This window comes from Macrotis lagotis, chromosome 1, assembly GCF_037893015.1.
Source record: "Macrotis lagotis isolate mMagLag1 chromosome 1, bilby.v1.9.chrom.fasta, whole genome shotgun sequence".
Classification (NCBI taxonomy): Eukaryota; Metazoa; Chordata; class Mammalia; order Peramelemorphia; family Peramelidae; genus Macrotis; species Macrotis lagotis.
Genome location: NC_133658.1, coordinates 415,445,761 through 415,469,157, shown reverse-complemented (window position 1 = coordinate 415,469,157; position 23,397 = coordinate 415,445,761). Strand labels below are relative to the sequence as shown.

The 23,397-nt window shown below is 34.6% G+C and overlaps 1 protein-coding gene and 1 pseudogene across 1 annotated transcript in view; one reads left to right on the top strand and one right to left on the bottom strand.

Moving 5' to 3' along the window:
• Positions 1-6,652: 6,652 nt before the first annotated feature.
• LOC141506323 (peflin pseudogene) lies at positions 6,653-8,165 on the bottom strand (annotated as a pseudogene).
• The window catches only part of SERPINA12 (serpin family A member 12), a 94,325-nt gene continuing 78,276 nt past the window's right edge, over positions 7,349-23,397 (top strand). The window contains exon 1 of the mRNA XM_074213001.1: positions 7,349-7,469. The gene's annotated coding sequence lies outside the window, so the exon portion shown is untranslated. The remainder of the gene's footprint in view (positions 7,470-23,397) is intronic.

The following is a 23,397-nucleotide window of genomic DNA, read 5'->3' as shown; positions in this document are numbered from 1 at the left end:
AATGAGAACTATTATTAAATAGGGTTTGTTTTTATTAGGTTCCTATTTGTAATACTATAATGGGGCTTGGGCAATTACTAATCTAGAATTACACAATGGTATCAGAACATTCTTGATTTTTAAGGTGTGGCACAGCTAGGAAAATTTCTATTCTCTGGGCTCCTATAGTTGACTTTAGGAAAGATCTTGATGAGACTGAATATTCCCCGTACTAGGGTCTCAGGCAAATCTTCACCTTCCCTGACACTCTGAATAAATCTAGAAGGGGCTCACCAAAGCTTTCTAAAAACCACCCCAATCCAACCAGTCAGGTTGTGGTTTTGACCAGGTGAAGAAAAAAAGATCATTGGCTTCTCATTGGTCTGAAAAATATTAATAACAGTCATCTTTATAGTCACAAATCCCTATACATTATCTTGTTTAGGAAAAACTGAAATGCAGTGGAATGAGCAATGGTTTTGAGATTGAGATTCAAATACAGTCTCTAATAGTAAATATGTAACTTTGGACAAGCAAATCTAATTAACTTCTCATTAGCGCAAAGGATAGAGCCCTGTATCTGAGGCAAGAAACTTTCAGTTCAAGTGCATCTTCAGGCTCTTAATAGTGGTGTGTCCCTGGGCAAGTCACTTAAGCTCTTTATATCTCAGTTTCTTCTTCTATCAAATGAGAATTATAATAGCATCTATCTCCCAGAGTTTTTATGAGGCTCAAACAAAGAGATTTGTTTAGTGCTTGGCATGGTGTCTATCACCCCTGCAAATGTTAGTGAATTTCTATTTTTAATTTGTAAAGTGTCCTGAAAACCTTAAAGTGGTGTGGAATATAAAGCTACTTCAATAAGTTGGAATTCTTAACCCATGGGTTGACCTCTTTCCTCAATGCCACTACAACCACCCCCTCAAAAATCATAAAATTTGACAATTCACTGTTGACAGAGAGATAGACAGAGAGACAATTCACAATTATCATATAGTCTAGAAAACATGACAGGCTAAAAAAAAACACATCACAGGAGTACTGATGTTTTTCTCTTAACTCTCACCCAACGTCTCCCCTAGTCAATCTGAGGAAGAATAGATATTTAAAACATTAATATAAGTGGATTTGTATCTTAAACACCTATCATAGTAACTAGAACATAGTAAGTATTTAATATAAGCTTGTTAATTGATTGATCATCAAGGGAGAGAATGAAACTGTGACCTGAACTTCCTCTTGTTTCTATAAGGGTGGGATCAGACACATACACACTCCAATTAACATAATTGGTTGGTTTGATTCTTGTCCTTTGTTATTGGGGAAGACCAAAATGGCATCACTATGTTTAAGACAAATTATAATGTGTCCAACTGTGGCTTATCAGATCAATACAAGTTCAGAATGTTCTATCAGGTTGGGCACAAAAAGTCCATGGGAACATCTGGGGTATTAACTCTAAACTTAAGGATGTCATGTTTCCTTTGAGCTGCTTCAATTGCGTTTTCCTCATAGAGTGCAGCATCCTCACTGGTGAGGGCATACCATGCTGGGTGGCCCTGTGCCAGTGTCTCCCATGATATACAATCAATTCAAAAGTTCTTCAATGAGACCTTTGGTATCATTTCTTCTGACACCCTTGTAAGTGATTGCACTGTATGAATTCTCCATAAAATAGTTTTTTAAGCAAGCATACTTCTGGCATTCTAATGACGTGTACCATCATAGTTGTACTCTCTGTAGTAATGTTGGAATGCTAGGCAGTTTAGCTCCAGAAAGGACCTCAGTATCTTCTCCTGTCAGGTGATCTTCAGAATCTTCCTAAGACAATTTAAGTGGAAGCAATTCAGTTTCCTGACATGGCATTGGTAGACTGTTCAGGTTTCACAGGCACATGCAATGAGATTAACACAATGGCTCTATAGACCTTCAATTTGGTAGTCAGTCTAATACTCTTCTCTCCCTCACTTTCTTTTTGAGCCTCCCAAATACTGAGCTAGCTTTGACAATGCAAGTGTCAACCTCATGGTCACTGTGTACCTCTTTGGAAAGGGCACTGCCAAGGTAAATGAACTTGTCTCCAGGACTCAAAACTTCTCCACTGAGAATAATCAATGGTTCTACATATAGATGGTGTGGTGTTGTCTGATGGAGCAACTGTATTTTCTTGGTGTTAATTGTTAGACCAAAATTAGCACAAGCAGCAGAGAATCGATCCATACTTTGTTGCATCTCAGCTTTGGGGATGCATTGAGTGAGCAATCACCTGCCAACAGAAGATCCTGTACCAACACTCCCTTTACTTTGATCTTGGCTTGTAACCTTTTCAAATTGAAGAACTTGCCATCATATTTCTTAATTATATCAATTAATCAAACAATCCAAATTGCAAACTAAGACCAAGTCCTTAAGCTGAAAAAAAATGCTTTTTTCATTGATAAATACATGTTTTCCACAGGAGAAAGATCTTTAGATCTCTGTCTAGCAGGGCAGCTAGGTGGAGCAGTGGATAGAGCACCAGCCCTGGAGTCAGGAGTACCTGAGTTCAAATCTGTCCTTAGACACTTAATAATTACCTAGCTGAGTGGCCTTGGGTAAGCCACTTAACCCCATTTCATTGAAAAAAAACTTAAAGAAGAAAAAGAACTATGTGTAGCAAAATGGGCTTTACTACCATTCTAACTAGAGTTAAAAATTCTACACAGATGTTGACTGTACATGGGGAGATATGTGTGCCTCCCTCCCACAGTTTAAGGAGAATGTTTTTGTAGCTACTACTCTTAATATACCTTTTCAATAAACATCCTTTTGTAAAAGAATAACCCCCAACAGAAAAATGTCTATCAATATATCAGGAGGCAAGTTTATCAAGAGCTAAGGCCCAGCAAGGAAACTGCCTGAACTTGGGTTATCAACAGTCCTTTGTGTTCACCTTCTGGATGATCTCATCCTCTGGCAAAATCATATAATTATTGTATTGCTTTGATCAACACCAGGTGTTCTTTAAACTGGACCAAGCACCTGCTATATCCATGTTCCAGTCATGAAGTCCTGCTATGAATTAAACTTTTCACATTGTTACTGCTACCCCTCATTATCAGAGCTACTGCACAGATATTGGTATCTGCTCATGCTGCCTTGGGTCCCCACACACACACTACAGGTAGAGTCCTGCCCTTCCTTGTAAGCTGTTTCCCTCACCTTGAAATTAAACTTCTGTTTGATTCCTGACTTTCCTGTCTCTAAGCCTGCTCTGTTTGGCTACAAACACCAAGAAGTTAAAGGCTAATTCTGTCCAGTTAACAGTTCAAAAGAGGAATGAGCAATTTTCAAAAGAAGAATCTAAGTTATTCATATTAATGTTTTTAAATGCTCTCAATTACTAATCCTTAGAGAAATTAAAATCAAAGAAACTTTGAAATTCCCCTCCACATCCATTAGAGTAGCAGAGCTGACTAAAAAAAGGAAAATGGCATTATTGATGTATCTGTGAATTGGCCCAGTCATTCGAAATAACATTTAGAATTCTGCCTCCAAATTACTAAGCTATCCATACCTCCTGAAGAAGCAACATCACTGCTCTTTATTTCCCACCTGCTACTCTACTTGTTTTCAACTCCTTGACTATGATGCTCTTACCTGGGATAATCTCATCACCAGGAATTTCATCATTATGGAGATGACTTCAGCTTTGGTCTTCAACACCTCTTGAGTAGCCTCAGTTGCCCATCTCTTCTGATTGGAAGACTGGAGGGTCAAGCAAAAAACTCCCAAACATTCTTTTATAAAATGCTCAGAACGTTCAGTCATCCCTTCATCTCCCACCAGCTGCTCTGCTTGTCATTTAAGAACAGCATGTGCCCAGGGCCTGGTAACCTCTATCACTGACTCAGTCTATAAACCCAAAGAGATTAAAGAAAGAGAAAAAGGACCCACATAAACAAAATATTTATAGCACTTTTTTTTAAATGGAAAAGAACTGGGAACTAAAAGCATGCCCATCAATTGGGGAATGGCTGAACAGATTACAGTATATTAATGTAATTAAATACTATTGTGTTGTGAGAAATTATTAAAGGGATAACTAGAAAAACTTGGCAAAATGTATATGAACTGATACAATGAAGTAAACAGAATTAGGGGGACTATTTATGCTATACAATAATATAAAGGAAAAAAGCTTTGAAAGACTTAAGCCCTCTAATGAATGCAATGAAACCATGATTCCAGAGGAATGAAACATGCTATTTATCAATTTAGAGAATGATGCCTATGTGTGTGTGTGTGTGTGTGTGTGTGTGTGTGTGTGTATATATGTATATATATATATATACATATATATATATATACATATACCTATGTACACACAAATATGCACTCAATGGATTGAGGGGCAGAAAAAGATGTGTATAAACACACAAATATAGCTCTTTATGTTTGCAGTATATCTATATTTACACATATGCCTATAAGTGATGACAATGATGATGATAAAAAAAGACCATGATTATTCAAGAACAAAGGACAAACATCATCATCCTCACATATATATATGCCTCACTCTCTCCTCCAAATCATCTGGGTCCAGTGATCACATACGAATAAGGGTAACTGGAAATGGCCCTGGTATGAGGCAATTAGGTTTAAGTGACTTGTCCAAAGTCACACAGCTAGTAAGTGTCAAGTGTCAAATTTGAAATCAGGTTCTACTGATTCTAGGGCCAGTGCATTATCCACTGTACTACCAAGCTGCTTATAGGTAGATATATGTTCTATATATGTAATTGTTTATAAATATGTATGTATATACCTATATACTTATGTGTTGCACATGTAAATATATGTGTATAGGTATATGTAAATATGAATATATACACAAATGCACATATATATGATTCAAGGAGCAAAATGAGATATGTATAAATATACCTATATACATATATCTCTTCATGTGTACAATAATTTATATATACATATATGTATATTGTATGTGTGTGTATGTGTGTGTGTGTGTTCCCTGAAACTCTGAGAAATATATGATTGCAAACATTTTCCAAGTTCCTAGTCTCCATAGATCTTCTGAGTCTTCTGGGGATTTAGAAAAGCCTAGATTATAAATATGTTCCCTTTCCCCAAATCCTTTTGCATTGTAATTTCAAGTTCTATGTCACCTCCTGCTAAAGGGATTTCAGGAAACCATAAGGAATTGGGGTGTGGTACTTCCAAAGGATCCCTGAAACAAAACTAGAAAAAAAGCTTGATCTTCCCATATTTATACTGGACTGATTTCTTTCCCCATTCTGGAACATTAGTTTTAAAAATCAGGTTTAATTTCTTTTTTCTTGATATAAACCATTCCTCTCTAATTTGATTTGTGAATCTATTATTTCCAAAACCTTGCTAATAGGCTATAATTATAAATTGGCAGTAAAAAAAAATTTCATTTTATGGGTGTAAACAGAACACTTAGAGTAATGTTAATTAACTGGAGATATGAATCCATAGTCTCTAGATTTCCTTCTCTGTTATTCTTCAATAGGATAAATTGAGTTTGTGAACCAGATCATGCTGAGATCTGTGGAGATTCATTCATTGAGTCATTCATCACATGCCTAAAATTCAGAGATGGGATTACAAGTGTCTAAAAGATTCAGTGCTTTCTCAAATTTCTTCATCCTTTATAGACTTGCTGAATGGCTCAAAATTCAATACCCTCCTCCATTATTTACAATATAGGCACAGCTGTGCTTCAGGGAAGAGCCTATGATAAATCTAAAATTCTGTGAAAAATCCATATCTGACTGAAAATTCTTTGATTCTATTCTTGTCTTTTAAGGATGTGCCTCGTAGTTTTAGAGAACTGAAAATTTAGTTTTATCTTCTACTTTGCAGATAAGGATCCTAAAACCCAGAGAGATAAGTGTCCTACTTAGTTAGTGAGTTAAGATTTAGTGAGATTTAAAGAGTTAAGATTCAAAGTTCAGTTACCTCACTCCATTCCAGTATGCTTTCCTCTCTACCATAAACCTATAAATGAACATAGAGTTTGTAATACACTGGAGAAGAGACAAATTAGGAATGTGATGGAATGAAAGAATGAATGAATGAATGGCATTTCATAAACACTTACTATGTGACAAATACTGGAATTACACATTTTAAAAAAGCTAGTTCATGCTCCCAAAGAGCTTATATTCTAATGGAAGAGATACCGTTACCGTTTATTTCCCACTACTAACTGAATGCTTTTTATTTTTGCAGAACCTTTTCAATTTTAATGTATTCAAAACTGATCATTTTTAACTCCTGCAATCTTTTCTGTCACTTGTTTGGCAAAACTTGATCTCTGCTTCATAGTTATAAAATTTATTACCTTCATTGCTCCCCTAATTTGTTAATGATATGTCCTTTCATAACTAGATCATTTATCCATGAGGAGCCTATTGTGATACAGGATTTGAGATGTTGATTTCAGTCTAAATTCTTCCAGACTGATTACTAACTTTTCCAGCAGTTTTGGTCAAATAGTGAATACTTATCCCAGTAATATGTACTTTTGGATTCATTAATTGTGCCACTATGTTCAATGCCATCTGGAACTTGAATACCTAATATGTACCACTGATCAATTTTTTTGTGAGGTAGCACCCCTTTATTGAAGCTTATGAATGTGCTGGACTTTTGGCACCTACAGATTGACAACATAGATGCATTGGCAACAGCAAGCAACATGGGGTGGGCAGGAGAGCTCCTGAATACTCGAGCAGCATGGGCACAGTATGGGGCTGGGCAGCAGAGGATTCAATGGGAAATGTCCTGCCCTGGTATCTGTTTCATCTTCAGAAAACTCAAGTCTGTCTAATATAAAATGACACATAAGGAAATGACGATAAATGGTGGTAAGAGTTAAACTAGCATTGACATAGACCACCAGGCCACAAGCCTGGTCTGAATGCAAAGGCCTGAACTGACCAAGACACCTGAAATCTTGAGCCAAAAGGGCTGAGCCTTATATCTGCCAGGCCTGGAAGCAAGCTGAGGCCTGGGGAGGATACTCACAGCTGTACTGCCCCAGGGTCAGCCATTCCCACCCATGTCCACAGCAATCTCTATCGGATTCTAAGACTCCTTTCTGGGAATTTTAACACTCAAAGAAAGGGGAGCTCTACTTTCTTCAGGGGGCAGTAGTGAAAGGAGGGAGAAGAGGGGGAAGAAACCCTCGTTTCCAGTCTGGGGGGCAGGGGAAGTTCCTTCAAGGTTCCTGGATCTCCAGTTTCAAGCATCCCCTCTGGCTCTGCCCCTAAGAGAAGTCATGCACTGTGAGGTCACAACATCCATGAGGCTGTCATGATGAGGAACTCCTCAAAGCTGAGCCGGACACTGCCCTTCATGCTTATGTCCTTCTCTGGAAAGGCCTCGGTCAGCAACTGAAGTTGGGTGCCCACCTGGATGAAGCGGTCTAGCTGCATGGCAGGATTGGCAGAACGCAGGTAGTACCAAGAGAACAGGAGCTGGGTGAACTGGGGGCTCAGGTTGTAGCCCATCTGAGACAGAGCTTGCTGCAGTTCATTGTTAGCTGATGGAGCCCGAGTGGTCCTGGTCATATTCCTGGAAGAGGTTCTTCCACTGTTGGATAAAGGTCCACAAGGCAGAGAAGCCAAAAAGATCGATTCATCCTGTTTTGGTCTTATCAAACATGTTTATCATCATAAGACAGGTTTCATCATTGAATGTGGACCAATTGGAGTTCACCAAGCCCTGCTTGAGCTCCTTCACAGAAATGTAGCCACTGTGATCTGAATCCACTGTCTGGAACCAGGAGTATGCCTCGGGGTCTACACCAGGAGGAATGTTGCCTGCTGATGGGCCTAGTCCATAAGGTCCTGGCTGAGGGCTATTATAAGGAGTTGTAGCAGGATGCCGTAAGGACCTCCTGGGCAGAGCCTCCATAGGGTTCTCCAGGAGTTGATGAGGGGAGCCCCCCCCCCCCCAGGGCCGGGATGTCCATAGGCCCCACCACCAGATGGTGCTCTGTAGGGCCCTCCAGGAGCTGGGCCTCCATAAGCCCCACCAGGGGGTAGCCCCCCTTCATACTGGGGATGTCCTAGGTAATAACTGCCTGGTGGGGCTCCTGGGGCCTGTACAGCAGTTCCTGGGTAGCCCTGGCCGGATGGGTAGCTGGACATGGCATCAGTCCACTGATCAATTTAAAAAATTTTTAAAATGATGTCAAATAGTTTTAATGATGATTTGAATTACATTTTGAGATCTGGTTCCACTAGACATCCTTCCCATATTAAAAAACATATCACCTTGAGATTGTTGACTTTTTGTCCCTCCTGATGAATTCTAGTATAATACTAATTCTTTTTTTTCCAGTCTTCCTTTTACTTTCCCCAGAAATTTTTTTTCAAATTATGAATTATTGCCCCCAAACTGGACACTTTGGGTTTATCAAATACTAGGTTACTATACTTATTTGATTCTAAACATCATGTACCTAATCTGTTACTGTGCTATATTATCCCTCTGTATTATAAAATTTTGAGGTATGGTCCTATTAGACACTTTTCCTTACTCTTTTTTTCATTGATTTCCTTGACATCATTTTCCTTTTGCTCCTCCAGATGAATATTGTGGGTTTTTTTTCCTAGCTCTATAGAGTAGTTATTTGGTTAGCTGACTGATATAGCACTGATTGAGAAAATTAACTTGATATTTACATTTTTATTATTTGCCTTGGTCTAACCATAAGCAATTAATATTTTTCCCCATTACTTATATTTGCCTTTATCTGGGCAAAGAATATTTTGATTGTGTTTATATTGTTTTTTGTGCTATTTGGCAAGAAATTTCAAGTATTTTATATCTTCTATAGTTATTTTAAATAGAATTTCTCTTTCTATCTCTTCATGCTGGTTTTATTGGTAATATGCAAAAATACCGATAACTTATTTGGGTTTCTTTTATATCCTGCAACTTTGCTGGTTATTTTTTCTATTAGTTTTTAGTTGATTCCCTAGGGCTCTCTAAGTAAACCATCATATCATTTGCAGATTATTAATTTTGTTTTTCATTTCCTATCTTTTTATTTTCTTATTAATATAGTTATCACTCTGCAAACTACTGAATAATAATGATGATAATGGACATCTTGCCACACCCTTTATCTTATTGGAAAGGCTTCTAGCTTATGTCCATTGAAGATAATGCTTGCTCTGGATAAGTAGAAATACTACTTATCATTTTAAGGATAGCTCTATTTGTTCCTGTCCTTCTTTGTAACAAGAATGGGTATTGTACTTTATCAAAAGTTCTTTTTTTCATCTACCTAAATAATCAGAATTTGAGGTTTTTTTGTTGTCAATATGCTTAATTATATTTATACTTTTCCTAATATTGAATCAGCCCTGCATACCTACAATAAATCCAGTTTGATCACAGTGTGATATATTTGTGATACATTGCTGAAATTTCTCTTAATGCTTTATTCAAAATTCTTTTTTGCATCAATTTTCTTGAGATAAATGAGTCTATAATTTTCTTTCTCTCTTTTGACTCTTCCTGGTTTAGGTATCATGACTATATGTATAGAAAGACTTTAGTAGAATTCTTTATCAATTTTTTAAATAGTTTTTTATAGTAATTAATTTTTAAATGATTAATAGAATTCATTTGCAAATGAATCTGTTCCTGGAATTTTATTTTTAGGGAATTTATTTGTTACTTATTCAATTTCTTTTTTCTAAAATAATGTTATATGTATAAAGATGAAATGGTTGCATGATTTAGATATAAAGGGTGATAACATAAGCAAATTAGAAGAACAAGAAATAGTCTATCTCTCACATCTATGGGGAGAGAAAGAATTCATAACCAAATAAGAGATAGAAAACAATACAAAATATAAAATAGATAATTTTGATTATATTAAATTAAAAACTTTTTGTACAAACAAAATCAATGTGATCAAAATTAGAAGAAAAGCAGAAAGAAAGCTCTTTACAGCAAATGTCTCTAATAAAGTCTTCATTTCTCAAATACACAGAGGACTGAGTCAAATCTATAAGAACATAAATCACCCCCAAATTGACAACTCATCAAAGCCTATGAACAAAGAATCAGATAAGGAAATCAAAGCTGTCTATTAGCATATGAAGAAGTGCTCCAAACAACTATTGTCTAAAGAAATTAATGTGACTCTGAGATACCATCTCACACTTTTCAGATTGACTAATGTGACAAATAAGGAAAATGATAAATGTTGGAAAAAATGTGAGAAAATTGGGACAATACCCTGTTAGTGGAGTTGTGAACTGATCCACCCAAACTGAAGAACAATTTAGAACTATAACCAAATGTCAGACAAACAGTGCATATCTGTTAATCCAGAAATACCACTACCAAGTCTGTATACCAAAGAGATCACAAAGGGAAAAGGACCTACATGTGCAAAAATATTTATAGCAGCCCTTCTCATAGTGGCAAAATATTGGAAATTGAAGGGATGCCCATCAACTGGAGAATGACAAAACAAGCTGTGATATATGAATGTATTGGAAACTATTGTGTACTAAGAAATGATGAACAATTGGTTTTCAGAAAAACCTGGAAAGACTTGTATAAACTGATGCAAAGTAAAATGAGTAGAACCAGGAAAACAATATACATAGTAACTGGGACACTGTGTGATGATCCTTTGTGAATGACCCAGCTGCTGTCAGCAACATAATGGTCTAAGACAAGTACAAAAGGAAATGTTATCCATATCTAGATAAAGAACTGATGAACTTTGACTGCAGATAGAAGCATTTTTCTTCAATTACTATATTCTTTCTCATGGTAATTTTTCCTTTTATATGTTTGTTTTTCCACAACTTAGACTAATATGGAAATATGTATTACATGATAGCACATGTATATACTATTTCAAATGAGTATCAATTTCAGAAGAGGAGAGGGAAGAGAGGGAGAGAGAAAATTTTAGAACTCAAAATTTTGTACAAATGCATGCAAAAATTTTCACAATATGTGACTAGGGAGGAAATAAAACATTATTAAAACAAGAAAAGTAAAATAAGGTTAAGTATTTTATTTCCTCTTCTGTTAATCTGAAAAGTTTAGATTTTTATAAATATTAATGTATTCCATTAAAATAGGTTTAATTGTTATATATCTGAGCAAAATAGTTCCTAGTAATTAATTTTATTTCATTTTCATTGCTTGTGAATTCACCTTTTTTCATTTTTAATATTGTAATTTGATATCTTATTTTGTTAATCAAACTAACTAATCATTTATTATTTTGTTGTTTTTCCCCAAAACCAATTCCTAGACTTTTTTTTATTAATTCAATGGTTTTCTACTTCCCATTTTGTTCATTATCTTTGATTTTCAAGTTTTCTATTTTAGTGTTTAATGAGGATGTTTAATTTGTTGATTTTCTAACTGTTTAGTTGCATGCAGAATTTTTTAGTTACTCTTTATGTCTTATTGATGTGTTTAGAGATAAGTACTACTTTGGTTTCATATTGAAAATTATTGGCATTTTTCTCATTTTTGTCAATATCATTATTGAGATTGTTGTTTTTATGATTTATTCTTTGACCTCCTCATTCTTTAGGATTAAATTGTTTTGTTTCAAATTATTTTTTAATCTATGCTTCAAAGGCCCTTTGTTGAATTAATTTTATACATTATGGTTAGAAAAATGCATTGAATATTACTTCTTTTCTACATTTGTTTGTAGAAAACTAGTTAACCAGAATAATATCTTTACATCAAATTTCTCTGATAAAAACCTGATATGAAAGCTATTTAAAGAATTGATATGAAAAATTAGGAATAAAAATGATTCCTCAATAGATTCAATATCATATATAAGTAGTCTACATATGTGAACTGGCAATTCTCAAAAGAAAAAAGGTAAATTATCAACAATCATTTGTGAAAAAAAGTCCATATGAAATAGAAATGAAATAGAAATGCAAACAATTCTGACATTTTTATCACACCTTAAATTAGCTATCTTGTGGGAAACAAGGAAAATTATTATTGTTATTATAGTGGCTGTGGAAGGACAAGTACACACTGGTAGAGCTTTGAAGTAGTGCTACTATTTAACACAGCAATTTGGAACTGTACACCAAAAGTTACTAAACTTTGACCCAGTATATCAATACTAGACCCAGTATATCAATACTAGACCAAACACACATACACACACACACACACACACACACTCAATCATCCACTCACTCACAATTTTTAAAAAACAATGTATAAAATGTATAAAAAGATTTGTGGAAAAACACCCCAGAATAATATAGTCCAAAATAAGTTTCCAAAAAAAGGAATAAAATAATGCAAGCAACTGAAAATAAAAATTTCAAGGAAATATAGTCATTATCACTCATGATTTTACAGCAACTACTTTAAAAAAGCACATTGGAATATGGCATTACATATCCTGGAACAAAAGATAAAGGTTTCTATCTAAGAATATCCTGCAAAGCTAAGTATACATGAGACTTTTTAATAGACTAGAAGATTTTAAAGCTTTTCTGCTGAAAATGCCTTATCTAAATAGTCAAACACAAGTCAAAATAATTCTGAAAATTTAGTTAAATTTAAGTAATTTGAAAAGAACTAAATTGTAACTTTATTATATTTTAATATAAAAAAGATAAGTATCTCTTCAGGCTCCTAATGATTTCAAGGGTCTAAGACAAACACAAGGCCTAAGGTTGGATTGAACTGTTCAGTTTTGCTGATTTTAAACAAAAGTTTAGATGGGGGGGATGAAATATAATGGAGAAGAAATCAAGGAGGGGAAGGAATTTATATTTTTGCATAAACAAAGTTCTTGAGAATAGTATACATATATGGAATAATGGTGCGGGGATGACCTCACCAGGTCATCTATGCATGCAGCTCAGAATTTGATAAGAAAATGCTTTAAACTTATCAAATGGAGACAGGAAAAGAGAAGGCCTGGATATTGCAATGAAAATAGGGATGGAAAGTAAATAATCAGTAGCAAAAGAAATTTCATTGTCAAAGGATGAATCATAAAAAGAGGATTTAAAAAGAGAGAAATAAATTAAAAGAAATAGAAGAGTAGGAATAGACCATTAATAGATTATTAATATTGATTAGATTCTTTTTCTTTTTACTACTGTTTCCTATGTAGAACAGAAATAAAAAGGAGGAGGATGAATATGATAGAGATGTCCAATTAATGGACACCTAGTTTGCTTCTGGTGATTTACTAGAGCAAAAGTTGATGTCCAGGAGGGAGGGAAAATGGAGATGGTAGTTACTGATGTCCTAGTGGGTAAGGGATGGATGGGACATTATTCTGATAACCTAGTAGTAGCATAAGAATTATATAAACCACCTAGTGTATTTGACCAGCCAGGAAGTCCTGTATACTTTCAGTCATCAGGTCCTTCAGTGGGAGAAGATGAAGGTGTAAACCTGTTTGTTTATACAAGGTTAGTTTCTCCAAAATTTGAATTAACCATTATGATGAGGTCAAGCATGAGGAAAATAGAACTGAACCCATCAAATTGCCTCAGAAAATCAAAATACAGAAGCTTGCTCTGACTGGGATAGCAATGTGGTAGTGCTTCGGGTTACAAAAAAACTTCAGCAATAGAACTCAGAAACAAATGAAGAAAACCTGGCTAGGAAACCATTATATGTAACCATGTTACACTCCATTTAACCTTAGGGGGATGAGACCAGAATCCAGCTGAGTCAAATTCTATCCTCTAGCAGTCACTTGGAGTAGAGACTGAGGTCAGGGAATAAGGAATTTATACAGAGTGAGAAAAGCCTGAGACTATTTTGAGGTTTATGGAAGGACTCAGAAAGAGAGCAATATGAAAATTTAATGGGAAAAGATTATAATTTCTGAAACCCTCAAGAAAAAAAACTCAGTTGAAACTTTGAATATAGGCAAGTAAACCAACAAGGATACTAACAGAAGAATATATGACCTTCATATTAGTAAAAAAAAATTCAAGTATCTATGAATATTGCAAGAAAAGGAAAATGAATCAATACCTGATGTGATTGAGGACTTATGGATTCCTTAGAAGCACTGACCACAGCATAATATTCTTGAATGTCTTAAAAGAAAAATAAGAATTGTGAAAGTAGAATGTATAGCCTGCATGACAGAAATAATTGACATAATAGAAAAAATTGAATCTATGTTAGCAAATCTCACCAAGTTAACCAAAAGAGAGATAAGTTATTGTAAATGCAATATACAGAAATGAAGGACAATCTAGAAGAAGAGAAGCAAAAAGCAATAACATGATTTCCCACATAAGTGAAATACATTGATCCTGAAGATAGAATGCATAATGGCAACCTAAGATTATAGGTCTCCTAGAAGACATGAGATGAACTTGTCCATAAAATAGGGAATAGATTAGACTAGAAATTATAATGCAAAATGTATTGTTCATAAGAAAAAATATCTGAAACAAAGATACATAAATAGTCAAATGGGAGGTTGCATCAAAATTTATTATGCCATAAGTGAATTTTTTAAAAAAGAGAGGAGAACAAGATCTTATATAACACCAATAAAAATAATCAGTTAAAGGAAAAAATCAAGGAAATCATATTATTCTCAAAAAACTCGAAGCTATTAAATATTGTCAATACAAATATACATATATACATCAAATGGCATAGCATTTAAGGTCTTAAAGAAAAAGTTAATCAAGTCACAAGGAGAAATAAAAAACAAATTATTAGTTGGTTTCAAAGTGTCTCTTTTAGATCTAGATTAACAAAAAAAGGAAATGAGGAAGAAGACAACTGAAGAGAATTCTAGAAAAGTTAAGTGCTATAATTCTCATCATTACTAAAATGGAATAAAAAGAATAGTTATTTATCAGTTATGCATGGCATCTTTATAAAAATTAACTGTACTTAAGCACATAATAAAATAAAAATCACAAGTTGTGAAAAATTAAATACTTTCTTTACTTATCACATTATGAAAGTTATAGCTACTAAAGAGCCTCTGAAGAAAGGCAACAAGCTTATATGGAGCCAAAATAATATAATTTTTAAATATTGATGATTCAAAAAATAAGTCATGGAAAAATGAGTAATTTCCATAAAGAAATATTACAATAATAATATAACATATAAAAAAATTTTGGATGTAGCCAAAGTTGTCATTAAGGACAAATTCATACTGAGTACTATTGTCAACAAAAGAAATAATCAATGAATCAGGAATACAACGAAAAATGAATTTCATATTATTTTTGTATTTAATTATATTTATATATAATATTTTATAGTTTATTAGAAACTAATAAATAAAAAACACAGGACTAAGTGATATTTACAAGTGAATTCTATTAAACATCCAAAGAATAATTAATTCCAACATAGCAAAGATTATTAACAAAATTGGAAAAGGAGGAATGCTACTAGTAATATGCAGGCTGATCAGTGGAATAAATTACTAATAAGGGATCCCATTCATGAGATAATGTTTAAGCAATATGCTTCTTCTCCTCACCAACCTCAGATCTCAATTTGATTCTCTTACATTCTTCCTCTTTCTCATGAAACACTTTATGATCAGGTCTCCAGTTTATTTCCTTTTACTTATGAGTATTCCTTCCATGAATCTACTCTTCCATTTCTATCTTCCCCTCCTTCTTCCTATTCTTGCTGAATTTCATGTATTTTTCCCAAACTTTTGGTCAGTGTACGAAAATATCTGCTTGTATCACCCCCCTCAACTTATTCCTTGATGTTTATGTACTCTTCTTAGGTTCCTCATTTATATGAGATAGTAATACCTTCACCATCTCCCTTTTCAATTTGTCTTATGTTAATACTCACTTTTTGACCCTTGAAGTCATCAGTTAGAACCTAAAGGAATACATATCTCCTCTGCCTCATTAGAATGTTTACATTCCATCATTATCCCCTTTGAACTGATAGAATGTTTTGTACATTTTGAAGTTTTCCTTGATTCTTGCTCATGGATTTCTTCTCAGTTCTAATCAATTAATCAAGAATGCTTGAAAGTTTTCTTTTTTCCTAACATTTCTTTCATTCCCTTCACCCCAAGATTATTTTTAGTTTTTCAAAGTAGTTATTCTTGTAATAACACTTTTAATGTTGCTTTCATTTTCATTTTCCAGAATATTTTCTCTCTATAGCAGTTGTGATCCTGAGTATGGTTTCTTGACATTTGAGCTCTTTCTTTCTGTTTGTAAAGTTTTTGTTTTATTTTGCTATGATATTCCTGAGTATTTTTGGTTTGCTTTTCCTTTTCTTCAGGAAATGATCAATGAACTCTTTCCATTTATACTTTGTCATCCAGTTCTCATAGATTAGAGTACTTGAAAAATATTGTGTTCATATTTTGGTTTAGTCATTGCTTTCAGGGAGTCTAATGATTATTAAATAATCTCTTCCCAACTTATTTTTCAAGTCAATTATTTTTTATAGTAGATACCCTTTCTCTTCCCCCCCATAATTAGTACCCTTTTAACACAATATAAATCTTTTTTTTTTATTTTTAAAATTTTGTACTAATATAGCTAATTAGATAATGTAATATGTGATTAGTTTTCATTTTCAAATCAGTTATGAGAAACTGAGGAAAGGAGTCTATCTCTTACAGATAAACAGATAGGGAGAATAGAGAAAACTATAAAATAAGTTGATGTATAACAAACAGGAAGGATGGGGGGAAGTCATAAAGAAAGGAATCTGCTTCTACAGATAAGAAATAATTAAACTTACCACAGGAATGCAAGAAACCATAAAATTAGAATGCTGGGTGAAGTAATGAAAAAACTTGGCTCTAGACTAGATGTCAGATTCACCTGTCTGTGTTATGCATTCAAATAAGGGCAGAAGAGCCTAAGGGTCTGATAATTAAACTGAGGGGAAGGGAAAGTTTGATAAGGAATGGGGACCAATGTGGGGAAGGAATTAGGTACTTTGGATAGGCCTTGGACCTCTGAAATATGCAGCCAAGGAAGGCTTGAGAGAGGGAACTGAAGTTTAAGGAACAGAGATCAAAGTTGCTTACTCTTTGTTTCTGTGTGTTTCAAAAGTCTTTGATGACATACATCTTTCCTGTATTAAATTTTTAAGTTATTTCATTCATCCTGGAATCTTTGTTTTTCCTTTAAAATTTATTTCTAAAAATAATATTTTCCATTTTCTTTTCTAAACTATTCTTTTCCCCATTCTTTGAAACCTATTATTTCTCTTATAAGTTCAGTTTTTTAATCTTCTTATTCACCTCTTAAAGTCATTGTGACAATGCTATTTTTTTCCCCGAGACTCTGCTTACACTTGCTATGGATCCATGTTTCTTCTTCTGAGCACATCTTAACCTATAAATAAATACAATAACATTTATGTTTTATGTTTTATGTCCAGTGGTTTCTTCTATTCAATTCCTAGCTTGAGATATTATACCAGGGTCAGACTGTTTCTCACTCTTAAATGGTGTGTCCAGGTTTTGAGTTTTTTCCTGATGGTGAGGGGAGAGGCTTTCCCTGATTTTAATGGCTCCTGCTGTTACTTTGTGCTTCCATTTGTATAGCTGCACTCAGAGTACAAGTAGGCTTCTAAATTCTTGGTCAGAACTTTGAAGGTTTCTGGTCCCCTAGAATGGTATCCACAATTGTACTTTGGTCTTTGAATGTCAAATATTCCCTGTTGAAGTGCATCATTCTTCCGATTCCCTTTCTAACATTCTCCATAGTTTTGGGCTATTTTTTTTCCTGGAGTTCTGCAATAGATGAAGGTCTTCTGTTTCTTTAGGGGGGTTCCTAAATGTCAATTTCTCTGAATTCCTTGTCAGCTATAACTGTTCTTTAGTAGAGCTGGCCTTTTCTATTACTTTCATATTGACATTTTACATAAAAATTCCCAAGTATAATTCTTAACTTAAAACAAGAAAAAAATGAGCCTGGAGACTTTGAATTCAGGGATTACATTGGGATAAAAGGTATAAAAGTAAGTAACACATACAAATACATCAGTCTCCTCCACCTGGGATAGATCAAGCATAAAGATATCATGCAAGCTATGGCTGAATTTGTTCAAAGATTTATTGACATTCTGAAATCAAAGCTGAATGAGATCACATTCAAAGAATTTAACATCTATATGAGTAATATATATTATTATATTATATATTTATATTGTAATATAATTTATATATTATTTATGTATATGTGTATTGTGTGTATATATGTACATGCATGTGTACTGTACATGCATGTGTATATGTATATGCATGTGTGTATGTGTAGATGTAGATGTAGATGTAGATGTAGATGTATGTGTATACATATGTGTATACATATACTTTCAGACCCATAAAATGGACCAAAACTTAGGTAGGTAACTTAACAGACTTGCATAATTCACAAAATGTAGGACCCACTTTCCTTAGATAGTGAATGAGATGTACTCTTTCTTGCCAGACAAAGGAAGAATAGGATTAATAAATATTTTAAACATGATAAAGAGGGAAAAACAACTATAAAACTGTTTTTAGAATTTACAAACCACTCTACCAAGCTACAGTAAAGGGTGACAACAAATATGCATTACTGATTTGTTAATTGTAACAAGTGTATGGCTCCACATAAGATTCAATGAAGTTTAAAATAAAAGGGGAAAAAATCACTTAACCTTTGTTGCTTTGCAAAAAAAAAAATTAAATGAAGTGACATACAAGAGGAGTAACCTATAGGAAGGAACCAGGACATGTCTTTTTTAGAATCTAGAAGGAGAGAGAGTTCATCCACAAAAGTCAATCTCTGACAGACATTGGGATATAGACATCACCCTGGGTTCTCTACAACTTTGAAATTGAGAACTATGTGTCTATCACCTGAGGGTCTTTTTAGTTAAAAACAAACACTTTTGTCATCCTACATTGACTTTTAGTTGATCAGTTCTTTGGCTCTGATTACTCATGAAAGGCACAGAAGATTATAGCTGAGGAAATTCAGGCTTAACATTTTCTTCCATTTCAGTACATTAAGAGACTGGGCCATTTTATTTCATATTCATATCCATATTCAATTAATATTTTTATATAATTTATTTTCTTCCATAAGATCACAAACCCCATCAGGATAACAAATATATCATTTTTTTAGCTATATCAAAGCAATAGCTTTACTAATGTCACTATATTCTTTATAAACTCTAGGATTGTTTAAATTTTTCAATAGGATAATTCTAGGTAGTTTGAAATAATACTATATAGCATTTATACTGGAGTAATTTAAATAGGCCTTGTTGTATACATTTTCAGAACATTTCTGATGAATGACATCTATTTGGGTTTGTCACTTGACTTTCATCTTCAGGTATCTGTCTTTGCCCTCTTCAAAGCACTTTTTCTCCTCTTCAGTCTCTACGTCAGGAGCAGAGTTACAAGGAGTGTCTGCCCCTCTTTGCTCAGGAACACATCATCAGTGAAGGCACTGGCAACTTGGTCTATCTCTTGAAAACACAACCTAACAGGGTCAACATCCACCAAGACATAAGTCTTCATAGAGTTATCTTGCTCATGAGGGTCATGAATCCAGAAATGGTGACAATATCTTAATTGACTTCTATAGACTCCAAAGCTAACTGATACATAGTACAGACTTCTCTAATTCCTCACCTTTAAGCCTTCATCATGCCTTAGTAAACAGTTTTCTTAAGCTGATGTGACTAAAAACATCTAGATCTTCTACTGCCATTCTTGTAGTATTTCACTTGGGCTCAACTTGGAGCTTTGTCATCTTGTAAAAACAGGTCAGAATTTGTACTGTACTGCCATATCTTTCAAAAATTTCATGTAACTTTGGCATCAGAATGAGAACTTGGTGTATTCTCATTGTTTAGAGAAGGAATGCCAAAAAATAAATAAATATACTACAATAACAACACAACTGCATGTACCCAATGTTTATTCTGGTTAGTCTTGATTAGGCATTGAATTCTTTTTTTAACCACTTCCGATATAATTTCCTTCTTGTTCAGCCTCAGAAAAGGAACTTGCCTTTTCTACTCGGAGAAAGTTACTGTGACAAGAAACAAAACACAAAGTAAATCTAATTTGTATAGCCTTAGAAAATTTCCATTGGCAGCTCTTCTTGTTATTCACTTTCATTCAATGAGTTTTGGAAGCCACCCAGATTTTGTACTTGTCTGTCTCTTCTTTTCTATGTGTAATTTGTGCTTTCACATGAGACAGTCTTCAGCAAACTAAACCACAGAAAATAACAACAAAAACAGATTGCTAACATAGAATCATTTGCAAATTAATTGGGACAAAGTAATGTAATTAGATTTATTGACATAATATAATCCTTCGAACTTTTTAGTCAGTCACTTGTTTTACATAATTTGACATTGAGTTGATAAGATTTTAATATATTCTTTAATTCATCCTTACACTACATTTATATTGGTTATTAAGTGCAACTTTGATGGGAAAATTTTTCCAAAAATATTTTTACATATAGGTCATAGTGTGAGGAATATAAGGATATTTGGCTTCCACAAGAATGTGAAGGGATAATTGTTAGTTTACATTACAAAGACTGGGGTCTGCCTGTATTGTTGCCTATGAGTAGGTATGTGAGTTAAACAAAAGATTTAGCCTCAAACTGTTCAAAACTGAGAACAGGTCAAGTCTGTCACACCTAGTCTGAGCTAACGTAGGGTCTGTACCTTTCTCCATTGTGCATGCTCAAGGAAGTAGCTATTCTTCCTCATTAGTATAATGAGTAGGGTTGGGAAAAATGTATGGGGATGAATGTATCAATTGGATTTATGACCCCAGCCAATGATTGGCATCAATAAGCAAGAACAAAACCTTTCAAAGGGTATTTAAGATCTAACATTTCCAGGATTTAATGCACCTCTCCCCTTAAGAGAGAGGTGTGCCATTTATTAAGATGTCTTTTTTAAAATTTATTTAATATTTATTTAGTCTCATTTGTACAATGTGTTTTTATACATTAATAAAATATTCTTGTTTAAGAGTAAACAAAATATCCCCTCCCCTGAAAAAATATATACTCACTTGGGCAAAAAGGTAAATGGGAGAGAAAAAAAAAATAAAATTTAAATTAAAAAAATAATAGGAATAATTGTAGGTATGGCCAGGTGGTGCAGTGGACGGAGCACCAGCCCTGGAGCCAGGAGCACCCAAGCCCATATCCGGCCCCATACACCCAACAATCACCCAGCTGTGTGACATGCAAGCCACCCCAACACCACTGCCCTGCATAAACCAAAAAATAAAGGAAAAAAAGACCTAAATAAAATAAAATAGTAATAATAGTGGGGGCAGCTGGGTGGCAGACAGAGCACTGGCCCTTGAGCCAGGAGCATCCAGGTCCAAATCTTGCCTCAGACACCCAATGATCATCCTGCTATGCGGCCCCAGGCAGGCCACCTAGCCCAATTTGCCCTGCACCCCCCAAAATAATAATAATAATAATAATAATAATAATAATAAATGTGCTTCAGTCTGTGTTCCAAAACCACCAACTCTGTTGTGGGTGGATCATATTCTTTATGATAAGTCCTTCACAAAAGTTACTTCCATATTTTTCCACCATTGCCATTGCTGATTGCAACTCCCTCCTTACGTATTTCTCCACTACCATGTACTATATTTTCTCTCTCCTTTCACTCTGACTCTGCTGTAGGGTAGCTGAGTGGCACAGCAGACAGATCCCTGGTCCTGGGGCTAAGAGGCCCTGAGCCCCCATACCACCCCTTAGGCCCAGCATCCACCTGGCCCTATGGTCCCGGACAGGCCATCCAATCCCAGCCCCTTGCAAGAAATAAAAAAGAAAAATGCATTATATCTGACCGCTCTCCACCCCCCATGGTCCATCCTCTTTTCCTTCCTTCACATCCCCACCCCTTCCCCCTGCTCCTCCCCTCCTTCTTACTCCAGATATCTATACTTCATTGAGTATATATGCTGTTTCCTCACCTCATTAGTCAATGAGAGCGAAGATTCCCTCACTCTCCCTTGCCTCCCCCTTCCATATCATTGCAATAGCTCATTGTAATAAAGAAAAATCTTATTATATGAAATATCTTGGCCTACTCCCCCTCTCCTTTTTCTTTCTCCAATTACATTTCACTTTTATCTATTGACTCCATTTTTACACCATATTTTATCTTCAAATTCATCTTTCTCCTGTGCTTCATCTATAAAAACTCCTTCTACCTGCTCTGTTAATTGAGAAGGTTCATATGAGTATTATCAGTGTCATTTTTCTATACAGGAATACATGTAGTTCATCATCATTAAGTCCCTCATATTTTCCTCTTCTCCTCCAATATCTATGCTTCACTTGAGTCCTGTATTTGAAAATCAAACCTTCTGTTCAACTCTGGCCATTCCAACAGGAACATTTGAAATTCCCCTGGTTCATGGAAAGTCCATCTTTTTCCCTGGAAGAGGACATTCAGTTTTGCTGGGTAGTTCATTCTTGGCTGCATTCTAAGCTCTTTTGCCTTCTGGTATATTGTATTCCAAGCTCTACGAGCTTTTAATGTAGTTGCTGCTAAGTCCTGTGAGATCCTGATTGCAGCTCCATGGTATTTGAATTGTGTCCTTCTGGCTGCTTGTAATATTTTCTCTTTGACTTGGGAGTTCTGGAACTTGGCTATAATATTCCTGGGGGTTGGTTTTTTGGTATCTCTTTCTTGGAGGGATCTGTGGATCCATTTCTATTTTTCCCTCTGCTTCTAGGATATCAGAGCAATTTTCCTGTAGTAATTCTTTGAAAATGATGTCAAGGCTCTTTTCCTGATCATGACTTTCAGGTATTCCAATAATTTTTAAATTATCTTTTCTAAATCTGTTTTCCATATCAGTTGTTTTTTTCAATGAGATGTTTCACATTTTCTCCTAATTTTTCATTCTTTTGGTTTTGAAGTATTGATTCCTGATTTCTTGTAAATTCAGCAATCTCCCTGAGTTCTATTCTTTGTCTGAAGGATTTGTTTTCCTCAGAGAGCTTTCTTATCTCTTTTTCCATCTGGCCAATTTTGCTTTTTAAAGCATTCTTCTCCTCAATAACTTTTTGAACTGTTTTATCCATTTGACCTAAGCTGGTTTTTAGCATGCTATTTTCTTCAGAATTTTTTTGGATTTCCTTGACTAAGCTGCTGACTTCATTTTCATGTTTTTCCTTTTTTTCCCCATTTTTCTTCTAACTCCCTCATTTGATTTTTAAAATCTTTTTTTAGCTCTGTCATAGCCTGAGCCCAATTTCTGTTTTTCTTGGAGTCTTTAGATGCAGGAGCTTGTGCTTCCTCATCTTCAAACAGAGTGTTTTGATCCTTCTTGGGCTCACAGGCAAAATA